General features: G+C 46.6%; 1 protein-coding gene and 1 pseudogene across 1 annotated transcript in view; one reads left to right on the plus strand and one right to left on the minus strand.

Moving 5' to 3' along the window:
* The window catches only part of LOC124551169, a 512,501-nt gene that overhangs the window by 407,842 nt on the left and 86,457 nt on the right, over positions 1-18,202 (minus strand). The window lies entirely within an intron of this gene.
* Positions 16,199-16,316, plus strand: LOC124559818 (annotated as a pseudogene).

Genomic DNA, 18,202 nt, shown 5'->3' on the forward strand with positions numbered 1-18,202 from the left:
GCGTCCCTTATTGCCCTCCTGAACCCACTGATTCCATATTCTGCTAACAGTCATTGGATCTCGACCAATGCGAGAAGCAATGTCGCGATACGATAAACCGCAATCGCGATAGGCTACAATCCGACCTTTATCAAAGTCGGAAACGTGATGGTACGCATTTCTCCTCCTTACACGAGGCATCACAACAACGTTTCACCAGGCAACGTCGGTCAACAGCTGGTTGTGTATGCGAAATCGGTTGGAAACTTTCCTTATTTCAGCACATTGTAGGTGTCGCCACCGGCGTCAACCTTGTGTGAATGCTCTGAAAAGCTAATCATTTGCATATCACAGCATCTTCTTCCTGCCGGTTAAATTTCGCGTCTGTAGTACGTCACCTTCGTGGTGTAGCAATTTTAATGGCCAGTAGCGTAATTATTGTGCCTTTGCGGGCGGAGCTATGAATGAGCACCAGGGATGTGAATGGAAGCTGCCGACTGGTGAGGGTGTGACGCCGGTGGCAGCCGTGCCCGTGCGCAGCTGGGACTGCTGACGGCGCCGCGGAGGCGGAAGTTGTGATGTCAGCCGGAACGTGCCTCCCGAAGGTGAGTCGCGGACACTCAGGGACACAAGGCACACCAACTGGCATCAGGCGGCAGCCCAACTTAGCAGGTCCTAGCAGAGCCCACCACGGAGGGCACGAGCTTTACATTCGTTCACTTCACCCTACTTTACGCCATTTGAAACGATGACGTACTAGGTGTAGCATTTTCCATCCTCTCCCTCCTCTCCTGCCCCTTTGTCAGCGGTCGATTTTCAAGTGTAATAGCCTCGTGTGGCTCCCACGATGGTACGAGAATTTCAATTTGACGCCAGATCCGCCAGATGCAAGTCGATACTATTGCTTATTTCGTCGAGCAGCTACTCATCTGACCCTACGAGCCTGATTCGACCTCACTCCACATCTCATTTCTTTCACAGTGTTTTTCCCACCGCTGTTTCCATGATTTGCCAAGTTTGGTTTGATTTTAAGTTCTTGACTGAATGCCCCTTCTATCGCCACAGTCGTAAGTTAACCTAGGCCAAAGTAGTCGTGTGTGCCATTCCTCTCTGAATCGTGTAAACTTTAGCCTGTATGTTATCGTATTTGAACTGCTTGCGTATCGTATTCTTCGAGACGCAGATCGGTGAATAATCTGGAATTTGCCTGAAAACCACATTCATGCTCACCAGTGGACCAGACCAACGTCGCTGCGTGGTTTAGATCCTGACCTGGCTTATTTCCGTATCCCACGAACTTCTGTGCTATGCTTTAAGCCGAAACAGCAGATCCCATTCCAGATAGTATCGCCAGAGAAAAATTTAACAGCCGCCGGTTTTGTGACTATTTCCCAGGATAACGTAAGTAGATATTAGCGCGCCCGGTTAGCCGTGCAGCCTAACGCACTGCTTTCCGGGCGGGAAGGCGTGCCGGTCCCCGGCACGAATCCGCCAAGCTGATTAGTGTCGAGGTCCGGTGTGCCGGCCAGTCTGTGGATGGTTCTGAAGGCGGTTTTCCATGTGCCTCAGCGAATGTGGGCTGGTTCCCCTTATTTCGCCTCAGTTACACTATGTCGGCGATTGTTACTCTACCACGCAAACATTCGGGTTACACTCGTCAGGTGTGGGCATTCTTGGGCGGGTCCACTGGGGACTGAACAGCACAATAAGCCTGGGTTGTGTGTGGGGCGGCGGACGAGTGAGTCGACTGCTGTAGCCTGTTGTGGGGCTGTATGCCACTTGAGACTACGGAGGGGACGAGGCCTCTCCGTCGTTCCTAGGTCCCCAGTTCAATACAATACAATACAAGTAGATATTAGCTTTGTCATTAAGGGAAACATCTGTACAGCACGAGAGACGGTCTGCCGCCTACAAAAGGAACACTGCAACGAGGAGTTTTTGTACCGGTATATGTAAGTCGATAAAACCAGAAATCAGACCCATATTCAGGAAATAAACAGTATGGGAAGATGTGGGTGTTGTACATTGTCGTCCTGGACAAGGTCTTTGGTGATGGTGGCATCGCATTGCCTTTCGCCGACGTCAAGTACGTATCTCTGTCATTGGCAGTCGGTAATGACGATTTTACAGTATAGTATAGTGCAGTGTAGCTGTAAGTGCGCGGAGAGATTGAGTGAAACCCCGTGCAAATATGTAGCCTACTCCTATCGAATAGCATCAAAGGAACCACAAACTTAAAGTCTTCTTCTTTAGAAGATGCATATAAAATTTTTAGTAAGAAAATGTGCTCCTCCAGCAGGCCTAATATACACGGTGAAAATTTCTCCCACCACCAGGGTTCGAAATGGCTACCCACGAATCGAGCGGAAGCGCTCGAGAGTGCGACAGTGACCGCAGCTATAGAGACGGGATCGGTATGTGTAAGGAACTCCATGCTGAAATTGTAGCTACACAATTATGATATACGTTTGAAATTAGCAACGTTGTAAACCGAGGCTTCCACATTGCACGATAACCTGTCCATGGGGACAGCAACGGTTTGCCATCAGATACGCGCACACTACTGGAATCACTCTTACGGCAGCGTTGGGATTGGACGTATTTGCCGTCTTTCCCCTCAAAGTAAGATGAATAAGTTGCTGATATGACCTTATTACCCAGGCAAAAAAAAAGCAACACACTCAAGGACAATGTCATTTTATTGGCAAGTGAAGTCACAGATAGTTCATTATTGTAGGAGTATACGACGACAAATTCAGACGAAATGAAACAAAAGTCATATAAAGCATGCTCAGACAGTCGCAACGATACCGTATACCTCCCTATTGCGGCAACGCAGGCGTGTATCCTCACATGAAAACGATCATACTGTGATACAATATCCCAAGCATTTTGCGCCTTGGTTGCAACTCGGCAATGCTTCTTGCAGGCCCTGATGAACAAGCAAGTTCCAGCTTTATCGTGTCCCATACGTGTTCAATCGGCGAGAGATGTGGTGGTCCTGCTTGCCAGGACAGTTGTACACCACGAAGAGTGCACTGCGTCGACACAGTCGTTTGTGGACGTGCATTGTCCTGTTGAAAAAGCACACCATCTCACTTTCGCAGAAAGGCATTAGTACAGGGATATCAACCTGTGAAATGTAGCGGGTATTGGTTACTTTACCCTGCAGAAACACCAACGAGGAGGAGATCGGTGTTTAACGTTCCGTCGACAACGAAGTCATTAGAGACGGAGCACAAGCTCGGTTTAGGAAAGGATGGGGAAGACAATCGACCCTGCCTTTTCAAAGGAACCGTCCCGGTAACTGATTGAAGCGATTTTACGGAAATCACGGGAAACCTAAAACATGATGGTCGGACAGGGATTTGAACCGTCGTCCTCCCGAATGCGAGACCAGTGTGCTCACTGTTCCACCTCGTTCGGTATAAATGCCAAATGTGACCACGAGCTGTAATTAATGGTCTTCCACACCTGTGATAGGTTTGTGTGTCGTGGTCGAATGCACTCTGGAACAGGCAGACTGCCAAGTTTACGCCATACACGTGTACGTCCATTATTCACCTACAAACATAACCTACTATCATCACTAAGTACGACAGGCCGCCATTCCAGTCTCCAGTCAACTCTTTTAAGAGACCAGAGCAACCACGCTTGCCGGTGTAGTGGTGTCAATGGTAGCCTGGCAAAAGGCAGAGGTGATCTTAATCCCACTGCAATCAGACGGTTCCCAATGGTCCCTGACGCCACAGCAGGTGGTACATGTGCCACGATTTCGTCCCTGAATGATGTTCGGTCGGCCATCGCTGTACGCATGCGTCGATCTCGACATGCATCTGCTCTGCGCAGACATCCAGAACCTGGTCTACTGGTGTGGGAGTGTGTCCACAGACCAATGTTGAAAACAACCACACACCACCCATATATTGTGTCCAACATGGCATCAATCCATCGATACGCCCATCAAGCTTCTGAGAGGATCAAAATCCAACCCCGTTCAAATAACTAAAGCTGTACAACAGGGGTTTGTGCTCTTCGGTCGGGCATGGTGTATCGTAGAATGAATACTGAAAACAATGTTCGCCTCTCAACCGAGCACAGTTACTGCCTGCAGAGTCTAAACAGTCCTCCTGAGCGCTATGTGATCGCCGTTGACCGTGACAAATGAATCACTAACACTACAGCCCCTCAGTATGCCACTAAACACAGTCCTTCAGGATGTTGCCTTTCTTTCCGGCAGCGTGCATTTCATCACATACGTTCCGCAAACAATGTAACTGCTGATATACAGAAATGTGCTACTGTATCGAATTCATATAGTTGTTTGGACTATGGTCATGCACCAATGACCTTACAACTCTGACGAGCCAAAATATTGTAGCCATCTGCTTAATAGTGTGTTGGTCCACCTAAGGAATGCAGTAACAGAAGTATTATATGTGGTATGGATTCGACAAGTTCTTGGTACGTTTCTGGATGTATGAGACACAGATCACGCAATTGCTGCAAATTACGGGCCATGGTTTGCTCTCAGAAGTTTGATGCACGTATCGATGGATTGCTGCCGTGTTGGGCACAATATATCAGCGGTGTGTCGTTGTTTCCAACATTGGTCTGTGGAACACTCCCACACCAGTAGACTGGGTTCTCTTCCGAAGTAAGAGTGATTTCAGGTGTGCAGCAGTGAAGTGTCGTGGGACCGTTGCTATCCACAACATACATAAAAGACCTTGTGGAAAGCATCGGAAGTTCACTGAGGCTTTTTGCGGATGATGCTGTAGAATATCGAGAGGTTGTAACAATGGAAAATTGTACTGAAATGCAGGAGGATCTGCAACGAATTGACGCATGGTGCAGGGAATGGCAATTGAATCTCAATGTAGACAAGTTTAGTGTGCTGCGAATACACAGAAAGAAGGATTCTTTATCGTTTAGCTACAATATAGCAGGTCAGCAACTGGGAGCAGTTAATTCCATAAATTATCAGGGAGTAGGCATTAGGAGTGATTTAAAATCGAATGATCATATAAAGTTGATCGTCGGTAAAGCAGATGCCAGACTGAGATTCATTGGAAGAATCCTAATGAAATGCAATCAGAAAACAAAGGAAGTAGGTTACAGTACGCTTGTTCGCCTACTGCTTGAATATTGCTCACCAGTGCGGCATCCGTATCATATGGGGTTGATAGAAGAGATAGAGAAGATCCAACGGATAGCAGCATGCTTCGTTAGTAATCGCGAAAGTGTTACGGAGATGATAAACTCCAGTGGAAGACTGCAGGAGAGACGCTCAGTAGCTCGGTACGGGCTTTTGTTGAAGTTTCGAGAACGTACAGTCACCGAGGAGTCAAGCAGTATATTGCTGCCTCCTACGTATATCTCGCGAGGAGACCATGAGGATAAAATCAGAGAGCTTAGGGCCCACACAGAGGCATACCGACAATCTTTCTTTCCACGAACAATACGAGACTGGAATAGAAGGGAGAACCGATAGAGGTACTCAAAGTACCCTCCGCCACGCACCGGCAGGTGGCTTTCGGAGTATTGATGCAGATGTAGATGTAGATGCAGGGCTGACATCTGATTGACTGTCTCGTATCTGTTCCACTGGGTTCTGATTAGGCCAATTTAGTGGCCTAGACATAAACTTTAGTTCACTATCTTGTTCATCAAACCACTGCAACACGTTTCTAGTCGTCTAACAGGGACAATTATCCTGCTGGAAGACGGAATCGGTGCCGGGGAAAACGTCAAGCATGAAGGAATGCAAGTGGACCGCAATAATATTTATGTAGTCTACAGCTCACATCGTGTCTTCGGTTAGTACAACGGATCCCACGTAAGCCAAGTTGAATGTCCACTATAGCACGTTACTGTCCCTAGCGGCCAGCATTTTTGGGGGGAGGCATGTTTGGAGCAGTAATACACCTGGATGACAGAGTATCTGGTGATGACCTGTTGTAACCAGATACGTGATTTTTGTGACCAGACGACACGTTTCCATTGATCGAAGGTGTAATCTTGATGATCCCATCTCCACTGCAGTCGTAACTGACAGTGTCTTTGGTTGAGAATGGTTACACGCAGGAGTCGTCTGCTGTGGAGTTCTATTTTCAACAATGAGTGCCATTGTGCTCCGAACCACTTCTTTCTGCACCTTAGACGTTCAACACCTTGTCGCTTACTCTTCCTTTCACTACCCATTCAACACTTTCCATAGTCTCTCACGACAGTAGCACGCGAACAGCCGATCAACTTCAGTGTTTCGCAAATGCTCGTTCCCAGTCGCAGGCCAGTCTGCTCATTCAAATGGTTCAAATGGCTCTAAGCACTATGGGACTTAACATCTGAAGTCACCAGTCCCCTAGACTTAGAACTACTTAAACCTAACTAACCTAAGGACATAACACACATCCATGCCCGAGGCAGGATTCGAACCTGCGAACGTAGCAGCAGCGCGGTTCCAGACTAAAGCGCCTAGAACCGCTCGGCCACAGCGGCCGTTCATTGTCAAAGACACTTATGTCAGTGGATTTCTTCATTTGCGGCCCATACAGTCGGTACAATGATACCCCATTCGTTTTTGCTCCGCTTACATACACTGCACTGAAAAACTTAAAGACGAGATGGGTCAAATACTATAACATATTAACTACCCCCATGGAAATGAATGAAAGTGCGGGAGCATGTTGCCAGTGGTTTCCCAGTCGTGCACAGAAAGCTGACGTCACACTGCATGCGATCAGTGACGACTGTCCCGTAATAGGAACCAGTGGAAGGAACAGGAATAGACAGTGTGTGTCAATCAACAAGCAGTTACGGTGCACGTTCATTACAATAAGGCCCGGTGATGAAATATTGATGATTTCAAACGTAGAAGAATCACCGGAAGACTTGAAGAAGGATGAAGTGTGAAGTGTGAAAAGCACAGCTTAGGAGTTTAGTGTGGTTCACAGCTCGCTGCTTTGTTTCACGCGCATGGGAAGCGTTCCGAACCACAAGCACTGCTTCCAGAAGGCGAGGTGGCAGTCGACCAAGGTCAACTACAGCGGCAGATGACCGCTAGAACGTGCAATAGACATGGTTCGACGTCAAACAATAACTGCAACCACATTTAACAGGAATGAAGGCACGCGGCCTCACGCTTCGGTGTGGCAAGCGATTTTGGCGATGACCAGTTCGGCTACACCGTTTACAATGGTGTCAAGAGCGTAGGGAATGGACCAAGGAGGAGCAGGCTCTCGTGTTCTTCTCGGACGAGAGCAGATTAAGTCCGAGTAATGATTCTGGACTTACTCTCATATGACGAGAGGTAGAAACATGTAGTACACCAGGAACATTGTCGATCATAATGGTGGTTCAGGTGTTTATCTCCAAATCTCCGAACACGGTACACTCACTAGTCAACGCTATTGTGACTCTGTATTCCTTGCTCACGTGCATCTCTTGAGGGGTGCACTCGCCCCTGGACTTCATTTTTATGGACAATGAGCGACCGCGTCGAACAGTGCAGATGAAGCAGCTTTTGGAACGAGAGTTAGTTTGCCGAATGGACTTGTCTACCCATTCCACCAAGCAGGTGAGGAATGCTTTTCAGAGACGTACGCCCGTCCACACGCTGCCATCCATCGTTTGTCAATCGCGCTGGCGGTGGAATGGAATACCCTACTACAAAGACACCTTACCTGCACTGTGGTTACCATAGGAGTGCGTTACAGTGCATTGCATTGCGTCCGTGGTGATCGCATGCCCTATTAAACGCCGTATCCCACCTATTTCAATGTCCAGCCGACTATCATAAACCGTCTTTGAATTTCTGTTCGCCTCAAAAAAAAAGTTCAAATGGCCCTGAGCACTATGGGACTTAACATAACATCTGAGGTCATCAGCCCCCTAGAACTTAGAACTAGTTAAACCTAACTAACCTAACGACATTACACACTTCCATGCCCGAGGCAGGATTCGAACCAGCGACCGTTGCACTCGCTCGTTTCCAGACTGAAGCGCTTATAAACGCTCGGCCACAGGGCCGGCAAAGTTCGTCACATTGCTTATGTCTTTCAGTTCTGTGATATACTGCGGCAGTTCTTTTTATGTATGGTTCAAGTTTCATCGAGCTACGTTACTTGGCAGCGACGCATCATGCGAAAGTTAATTTTGTCCCTACGTTTTAGACGCCAGTGTGCTTTCCTTAGTGCGTCACGTGCCCGCAAGGTCACCGGCAAGATTCAGTATCGCGGTGGATGGTGGCCATAATGCTTTGGTTCATCAGCGCATTTGAAATATAAGCCAAAGTTCTTGAATTGCATATAAGATTTGTAGACGTCGGTGTCTCAACGTGGTACCTCTTTCAAAAGACCACCTTACCACCACCCAATACAGGTCACATTCGTTCACAACTCATCATTGAGCTTATTTATGCTGACGCACGTCCGTTTATGGAAACGCTGGACTATTTGTTCAGTAGCATTTCACTTGTACTGAAAACAAAAATGATGTGAGAGTATGGGCTGTAACTGTCAAAGGGTATATTAACAGAAATCTTCTGAGTGTTTAAACGTGGCATAAGCGATATAACTACTCACGTTTTGGCTGCTTCTAGGCAGTTTTCATCAGGATCACTGATGAAGATAGCGAGCAATAGCAGCTGAAACATGAGCAATTTTACAACGTATGACGCGGTCATACACCAGAAAGATTTTAGTGGAACAGAAATGCTTTTATTTACGCTCTCTTGCTGTGCGTTTCAAATAGAGAATTTCGAACAACGTCGTACCACTATCAATCCGAAATAGCTTCCACAAGATCACTATGAAATCGACCTATATCTTCAGGAAAACATGGTTGTAATTTGATTGTATGCTCTCACTGCTACAACATATAGCATTATGTGTGACAGTGCGTAGATGTGAGTGAAGAACAAGCCTCATACGTTCCCAATTATGAAACTGTGGCTATCTCTGAATCTAAGCACTTAATTTCCCGACTTTCATCGGAGAAAAATAAATGACCAAACAGATCATTAATGCTAACAGCTACTACTTAAGATTATTTTGTTACTGCGTCTGCAAAAAGTATTTGGCAAAGGCCTTGGCAGACATCTTGATAACACTGATACGTACAGTGAGCTATACACCCACGACCATATCTTCCAACGTACCGTCTGAGGGGCAAGAGAAAAACAAGATTTTTTGAACATTACATCAAACGGACAAGTTCTTCTTCTGTTTCTGTTATACAGAAGGGGAATAATCAGAAGTTTCTGACTGTCTCACATTTTCTGCGTGTGGCAAGTAGTTTAAATGGCTGCTGAAGTAATCAATCCTCACTCCTCTGAGTTATATACATGCCGGAAAATATAGAACAAATATCGTGACATATGGCCGAAACCCCAGACGGTGTGTTTTCCTTTCGATCACATGAACTCTTTACATTATTGTTCTTTTAGAGCAAATCGCTTTTGCATCTGAGGTAAACTTCCCAATATGTTGCTTTCTTCGACAAGCACAAGAGTTATTCCCATTTTCGCTAAACAGATGTGGTGAACAAAAAGTGCGCGAAGAGGTCTTTCGTGTATGGCAGTGAGGATATGTCACATATGCAATGCAAAGGTTATGGGAGTGCAGTAGTCTTTACCGGTGAATTTATATTAAGTTATTCATCAGTTCACAGTTTGCCAAAAGGTTTAGCACAGCAAAGCGTTGTTTTTTCTGCTTCCAAAATTATGTAATCTTCTATAAATGGTGTTAAATTAAAAAAAAATATCGTGTGACTAGGGCCTCCAGTCGGGTAGGCCGTTCACCGGGTGCAAGTCTTTCGATTTGACGCCACTTCGGCGACTTGCGTGTTGATGAGGATGGAATGATGATGATTAGGACAACACAACACCCAGTCCCCGACCGGAGAAAATCTCCGGCCCAGCCGGGAATCGAACCCGGGCCCTTAGGATTGACAGTCTGTCGCGCTGATCACTTCTTTTTAATTTTCTTTTCACAAATTTAAAGGAACAGGAATTTTGTTTTAATTTATTTTCAATAAAGATCACTCTGTTAAAAGGAACGTGTAGATCATTTCATGGTATAGTATGTGCATTACATATTGAGTGGTGAGAGAAGCGTGAGGTTCATTCTCAGCTGTCAAATGTGCACACCGACTGCACCCGGCACATCCCAACTGCGTGGTGGGTCAAGGAAGACTGCCTGAAGATAGTTGGCAAAAGTTTTCCGATAGTGTGACCGCCTATGAACCTCATTGTGGGCATTCGCCAAGTCGCGACTTGGCAGCATCCCCATAGAGGTACGCGATCGTCCAACCTTTGACCCAGATGATCGACTGTGATTTAGTCGCCGGAAAGTAGTCACTCTCCGGATGTAAGAAGGAAGCAGGTGTAATATGTTGCGGGATCACACGGAGGTAGCAAGCTACCATCTGTCTTCCTAGGAGCCAGACGTCCTCCACCGCGATACAAGTTAAGCGGTGATGGTCGTCATCCACTTGGCGACATTTCGGGCATAATGGAGTGTCCACTAGTCCAATTGCATGGAGCCGTTGGTTGGTGTTGAATCCATTCAGCTATCGGCGGCGGACATGGTGTTAAATGGAAACGACGCAAGAGGTGGAACGAAAAATTATAAGTTGTGGCATGGTATACTCAGTGCGAATGGACGGAAAAAAAAGATGTTAAATGGTCCTCAACCGGAAGGTTGTTTTGAACACCGCAGTTCTTTACTAGACGTGGTCCTCATATGGTTCAAATGGCTATGAACACTATAGGACTCAACATATGACGTCATCAGTCCCCCCGAACTTAGAACTACTTAGACCGAACTAACCTAAGGACATCACACACATCCATGCCCGAGGCGGGATTCGAACCTGCGACTGTAGCGGTCGCGCGGTTCCAGACTGAAGCGCCTAGAACCGCTCGGTCACACCGGCCGGCCGACATGGTCCTGCTGGAGGTGTTATGCCCTTGTCTTCCGCCAACTTTGGAGCTGACTTACGAATTCTGAACAACAATACAATTTGGCTTCTTCATATAAAGAAGTCATCGCACGGATGAAAGAAGCGACAAGTGAAACAAAATATCCTGTGACCAACCGTAGTGTGAGCAGCGGACCTTTGAATTTTTAGCCTGGTACCAACCAGGTTATCGAGCTACACAGTAGCTCTTTAAATTCAGGCCTTAATCCGCACACTCGGAGAGAAAGGTTTCAGCGGGACTTGCCGCATCCATTATCGGCCTCCAGGAGCTGAGAAAATAGAACCCATCACCCGAGTAACGCTTTTAGCTCGGATCAATTGTCTTTCAAAATTTATGCAGTAACAAGGACGTCACGATGCCGCACAATAGCGACGCCCTTAGAGCTGGTGTGAACTTTACTCGAGAGAGTCCCGTTCCTCTGTTGTGGCACAAGCAAGCTCATCTGTCGACCACCTTTGTAATTAGAAATACTAGTCTTTTCTTATATCTTTTCCGTAAGCTTAGCTTATGCTTTTCTCCATTTACCCTACACTATTGCCCTCTCCTGTTAATCGCCTTTTCCATGGCTTTACGCACGGGCCTTGTTGCGAACAACAGCGAACATTTGCACGAATTAGTCCCGCTGAAGAACGGACGTAGGTATGTGAGCAAGCAAATTACACCTGCTGATGGATCCAAATAGCCCTAAACGCATCGTGAAATAGCACAACACAAATTTTCGATCGACTTCCGCCTGTTAGTAACCGGAGAACGTCGAAGTCCTTCAGCGAAGCGATATCCAGGGGGACTTAGTAAAATTTTGTAATATATTAAATAGACAGATACATCATATACAATATTAACTCTTCTAGAATCACAAGACACAACCATTTACACATACACAACAATTTTTTTTGAATTACCGAGACTTTTATACAGGATGAAGAAAAAATTCGCACACTCGGGACTTCGCAGCGCGATCCTCACATACTGGCAAAACAAAAATGTCTGTCACAAAATTTCGTCCTGCGCATATTTCGGGCAGTAAATGAACGTTAAAGACTGGAAATCCGGCAACACTGTAATAACGTGCTATTTCACGATGCGTTTAGGGCTATTTGGATCCATCAGCAGGTGTAATTTGCTTGCTCACATACCTACGTCCGTTCTTCAGCGGGACTAATTCGTGCATAGTGTTTTGGTTTGGCATGCAGGAAGTCCAGGGTTCGATTCCGGATTGAGGCACATTTGCTTTTATTTGCTAAATGCTAATGGTTCCCAGGAATTATTTGTAAGGCACGTTGCTAGCTGTACTGGTGACGCAAGGCCCCAATGCACTGTAATGGACCAGAACGTGGCAAGAATAATAGTTGGTATTAATCGATGGGACCGTAGGGGGAGCGTACAGAGAAAACAGGTTTGAATCTAGTAGATGCAGTGGTACGAAACAAGTCGTCTACGTCATTCAAAAGTTTTCTTTAAAAGTTGACCAATGAAAACGATTGTACTTCCATTTCTGCGATCGTTATACGTAACTGCAAATGTTTTATAGAAGACCCACAGTAATAGCTCACGAGGATTAAGAAGCCAGATACCGTACCACGCCGACTACTTTTAGCAAATAAAAACAAATAACCCACGACCCAGAATCGAACCCTCGGTCTCCTGCATGCTAACCCAAAACGCCAGCCAGAATATCAATTGCACACCACTACTGCTATATTCTGACAGATATAATTGCTGTAGGTGTGACTGCAGTGTTGCCATATTACCGATCTTTAGCGTCCATTTACTGCCCGAAATATGTGCAGGACGAAATTTTGTGACATACATTGTTTTATTGCCAATATGTGAGGAATCGCGCTGCGAAGTCCCAGTGCGCGAATTTTTCTTCACCCTGTATAATAGGTTATCGCACGACGATTGTACAAACTTATACGGATGGGAGAGAAGGTCAGATGTATCAATCTAAAATACATGACTCTAGGCTGGAAACAACTGAGTCTAAAGTACGAAGCCAAATGTGTTGTGTTTTGGAATATAATTTTGTCAATGTATTATGAGTCGTTGTTTTGACGATGTAACACGGTGATTACGTTCGTAACTGATAACAATGCAGTGTAGGCAAATTTAACCAAAATGTAGGTGTAAATCTTATGGGAGCAGTGGTATTAAGGTAGAGGCAGGAAACTCTAGTAATGTACTGCAGATGGCTGGAGTTTTGTGTACGTTTGTGATTAAAAAATGATCGAGGCCTAGCTCAATTTGCACAGGCGTTCTCTGAAAGGTGGAGAGGGAGAAATCGTTTTTCGAGGCCAGCTCGCTGACATGCTCTAACTCCACTTGACGTATCTACGAGGCGCTCGTCGGGGCCGCAAAGGATCTCCTGTCAGCAATTCTCGCTCTCAGAGACATTTTTTTCCAACAACCTCAATGTTGAAATTTGCTGGCCCATTAAAACCGTGTGTCGTGCCGGGATCCGACACTGTGATCTTTGTTTTTTGTGGACGAAAGCTCTATCGACTGAGCTATCGAAGCACTACTTACGATCCACCCTAACAGCTGCACTGGAGTCAATACCTCTTCTGTCCTCCAGACGTATGCTGTAGAACTTCTGTGTAGTCTGGAAGGTGTTAGAAGAGCGGCTGACGGAAGTGAAGATGTGAGGGCGGGTACTTTGTAGTGCTTGGGTAGCTCAGCCCCCGCAGTCAAAGACCGCTGGTTCGAGTCCCGGTCCGGCACACAGTTTTAATCTGCCAGCAAGTTTCAAACAAGCGCACACTCTGTTGCAGGACGAAAATTCACGCTTCTACAGGACATTATTTGCTTCCAACCTGTTTGAATCGTGCACTTTACACGGGCGTCCAATCGAGGTGTGCTGCTAGATTTCTCTACATCATACTCCGCAAGCCACGTAATGATGTGTGGCGGAGGGTACTTTTGTACCACTCACTAAGCCCTCCAACGCTATTCCACTTGCGAATATCACATGGGAAGAATGATTGTAGGTAAGCCTCTGTATTGCCTCTAATTTCTCGTGTTTTCTCCTCTTGGTCATTAAGCGAGAGGTATATAGGGGGAAGTTATTTGTTGCCCGACTCTTCCCGAAAAGTGCTCTCTCGAAATTCCAATAATAAACCTCTCTGTGATACACAACGCTTCTCTTGCAACGTATGCCAGTGGGGTTTGGTGAGCATCTCTGTAACGCCCTCGTTCCGACTGAACGATCCCGTGACGAAACGTGCCGCTCTTCGTTGGATCTTTTCTATCTCTTCTATCAGTTCTATCCGGTAATGATCCCAGACAGAGGAACAATACTGAAGAATGGGTCGAACAAGCGTCTTATAAGCCACTTCCTTCGTGGGTGAGTTACATTTCCTTAAGATTCTTCCTATGAACCTGAGTCTGGCATCTACTTTCCTCACCATTTGTTTCACTTAGTCATTTCACATAAGATCGCTTCGGATAGTTACTCCTAGATACTTTATGGCAGGTACTGTTTCCAGCGGTTTGTTAAAATGGTTCAAATGGCTCTGAGCACTATGGGACTTAACTTCTGAGGTTATCGGTCCCCTAGAACTTAGAACTACTTAAACCTAACTAACCTAAGGACATCACACACATCCATGCCCGAGGCAGGATTCGAACCTGCGACCGTAGCGGTCGCGCGGTTCCAGACTGTAGCGCCTAGAACCGCTCGGCCACACCGGCCGGCCAGGCGGTTTGTCATGAATAGTGTAGGTATACAGTAGTGGACTTATTTTCCTGGGTATGCGCAGTATGTTACTTTTATTCCCGTTCAAAGTCAAATACCAGAGCCTGCACCATTCATCAATTCTCTGAAAGTCATTCCGCAAATTGTTACTGTCTTCTGGCGTTGCTTCTATCTTATAGACAACCGCATCAACTGCGAACAGCCTTAGAGAGCATCCTTCACTATTTACAGCAGTCTGCAACTCTGGGGTAGCTTTTTGATTCCACAGCTGTAGGAGCCATTAGGTTTTGAGGTGAAGAACTAGTCGAGTCATGTTCGGACCGTATTTTCAACCGGAAACGAAGTTCGTTGAAGGCTGTTTGATAGAGAGCGGAAAAGGTGAAAATGTGAGCGCGCAAGATCAGTGAATTAGATGGGTGTGGAATGCATTCCAACCCAAATCCTGTACAGTGTTTTTTGTCAGTTTAGCACAACGCGCGCGGGCGATATCGTGGTGTAGTATCACTTCACTCAGTCTTCCTGGTCGTTGTTCTCGGACTGCGTCTGCATGACGTCTCAGTTGTCGACAATAAATGTCAGCAGTGATAGCTTCACCTCGCGGAAGCAATTCGTAGTACACCACACCGTCGCTGTCCCACCAGACGCATAACATTATCTTTTGTGGACGCACGCAGGTCTTTGTATGGGGAGTTTGGGCTCAACCATTCCTTTCTTTTCCCCATGTTTACATAGAGACACCATTTCTCCTCACCAGTAGCGAAACAGGACAGGAATGGTCGGTACTGTTGTCGATCCAACTGATGACGATCAAGTAGGAAGCACATATGGCAACCCTCCGATTTTTGTGATTCTAGGTTAGAGCACGCAGTATCCATACATTCGAATTTTGAACCTTGCCCATTGCATGTAAATGTCACACGATGGTGGAATGATCTGCCAGTTCTCGAGTACACTAACGTGGATCACTGCGTATTAATGCTTTTGCATGATCTTCATCAAATCCCGAAGTCCTTCCTGAACGTGGGGTCATTAACCTCAGAACCATCCTCCTCCAAGGTACAAAACAGTTTTCTTTCCGTACTGTGTCCAAGAGCATTGTCCCCATACACGGCGCAAATGTTTCTTGCTGCTTCCGCTGCTGTTATTCCTCTATTTCACTCAAACAGAAGAAGGAAATGTTCCAATTTCTCCACTTGACACTCATTGCCTAGCGTCCACAGTTTCACTCACCATCTCCAAATGACAAAACGTAAACTCAAATAGCAATAGTGAACTGCAAATTAAAAATGACAATCTCTAAATAAACCCATAGCAAGTCGAATACTAACATGCAAAACAAAGACGCTACGAACTTGTGCACCAATCTAATATAAGCCATAAATTTTAATGAAGCAAAATGCATAATGAAGTTTTCTTTTACTCAATTGTTTCCACTTGCTGTAAATACACGAAAAGAAACATTTATTGTTATTATGATTCGGTGATGTAAGAATCGAGTACCGTCCACTCCTGATTATTCTTGACCTTAGATTGTGAAGTTGGCCAACGGCCTTGCTGCAGTGTGGACACCGGTTCCCGTCAGATCACCGAAGTTAAGCGCTGTCGGGCTGGGCTAGCACTTCGATGGGTGACCATCCGGTCTGCCGAGCGCTGTTGGCAAGCGGGGTGCACTCAGCCCTTGTGAGGCAAACTGAGGAGCTACCTGATTCAGAAGTAGCGGCTCCGGTCTCGGAAACTGACATACGGCAGGGAGAGCGGTGTGCTGACCACATGCCCCTCCACGTCCGCATCCAGTGATGCCTATGGGTTGAGGATGACACGGCGGCCGGTCGGTACTGTTGGGCCTTCATGGCCTGTCCGGGACGATTTTTTTTTGGTTTTTTTAAATTGTGAAGTTACCTATTAACTTTCCGCCCCCTTAGACAAATGTTTCTAGTCGCTGCTTTCGATTCGGAAATACCAGGGTTCTATTCCCGGTACCTACTCGGATTTTTCTGGGGTACGAAGGTCTCGAATGGGTTTCATTCAGCCACGCCAAATGAGAAGCTGCTTGAATAGAGAAACAAGGGCATCATCAGGATTCCTATACCGGCAACAACCGCTGTGGAGACTGGCAACAGCCGAAGTCATGTTCCACCGTGTGTGTGTGTGTGTGTGTGTGTGTGTGTGTGTGTGTGGTGCCAAAGTACTGTTTCCTCTGGAGGCTGGACTCTCAGTGGAACGTTACATTTTCTTAGTTGGGGTCCTTTTCATTCCCTTTTGGTGGACATTGGGTATGATCTCCAAACAAGTCATATGTACCAGAACTGTTTATCCTCTAATTATTTAGTCTCTAATCATGGACAAAGGTACTCTTACTTTATGCCAGTTAGCAGGTTCAACTACTACCACATCTTTCAGCTGCACTCCTATAGGTCTGAGGCAGTTAATTTTTCCTACCAGTTTTCCGGTATGTTCTTCGATTTCCTAGTCGACTGGACTCACATTGAGCTCGTCGTAAATGTGTGCCCTGCTTGGCCACTTGCGCAGCGAGGTGTTTTTTGATCCGTCCGTCACCTCGAGTGAGAGTGTCCGCACGTTCCAACACTGCAGGAGTCACAGCTGTGTGCGGTCGGCCGACACGAGAGAGGTCAAACAGGTTTGCGCAACCTTGTTGCGATGGTGACTGACCCCTCGCCCAACGATTCACCGTGGTTTTGTTCACTGTTAGCTCTCCGTAGACATTCTGCAAGCGCCTACGAATATCTGCGACGCTCTGGTTTTCCGCCAAAAGAAACTGAATAACAGCTGTCTGATTTGAATGCTCCTCCATTACAGATGCCATTTAGAAAGCTACGTACAGCGCCGCCACCTATCGGAACTTCATTAAACTATAGAGGCTGAAATGGGAATATTCCGCGATTGTCACAAAACAAATTCCGCATTTTTTCAACCGCAATTGGTCGAGAAAAAAAGTGTGTTGCGTTAAGAAACTTTCTGGCAGATTAAACCTGTGTGCCAAACCGTGACTCGAACTCGGGACCTTTGCCTTTCGCAGGCAAGTGCTCTACCATCTGAGCTACCCAAGAACGACCCACGCCCCGTCCTCACAGCTTCAGTTCTGCCAGTACCTCGTCTCATACCTTCCAAACTTCACAGTGTTGCGTTACTTATTGACCTCCCCTCATAGTTACTCTGTATACTACCATTCGCCGAGAATCCTTAAATAAGCGACGCGGGAGCTTTAACGTGCTGTTAGGATTCCCCTGGAGACGCTGCCTCGTATCGGTTTCCTTGCCGTTGGCTTCTACCAGCTACTGGCCTGGTTGTATTAAAAATTCGCGAGCGAGCGCCTCGGGACGGAATAAATACCAGCTGGCGCAAGGGCAGGCCCCGCTTTCGCCGGCGCGGACGCAGCCTCTTTTACCGGAGCGCGCTGAGTGAAACCCAACCCGAGAGGCCGTCGGCGGATGCCCGCCTTTGCGTCGCTGCACGATCGAGGCGCGTGGCGCTGGCGCGCGAAGGCTTAATGATAGCTTTCAGCGCGGAAAAGGCGTCGCGAGAAC

Source organism: Schistocerca americana, chromosome 1, assembly GCF_021461395.2.
Source record: "Schistocerca americana isolate TAMUIC-IGC-003095 chromosome 1, iqSchAmer2.1, whole genome shotgun sequence".
In the NCBI taxonomy this organism is placed as follows: Eukaryota; Metazoa; Arthropoda; class Insecta; order Orthoptera; family Acrididae; genus Schistocerca; species Schistocerca americana.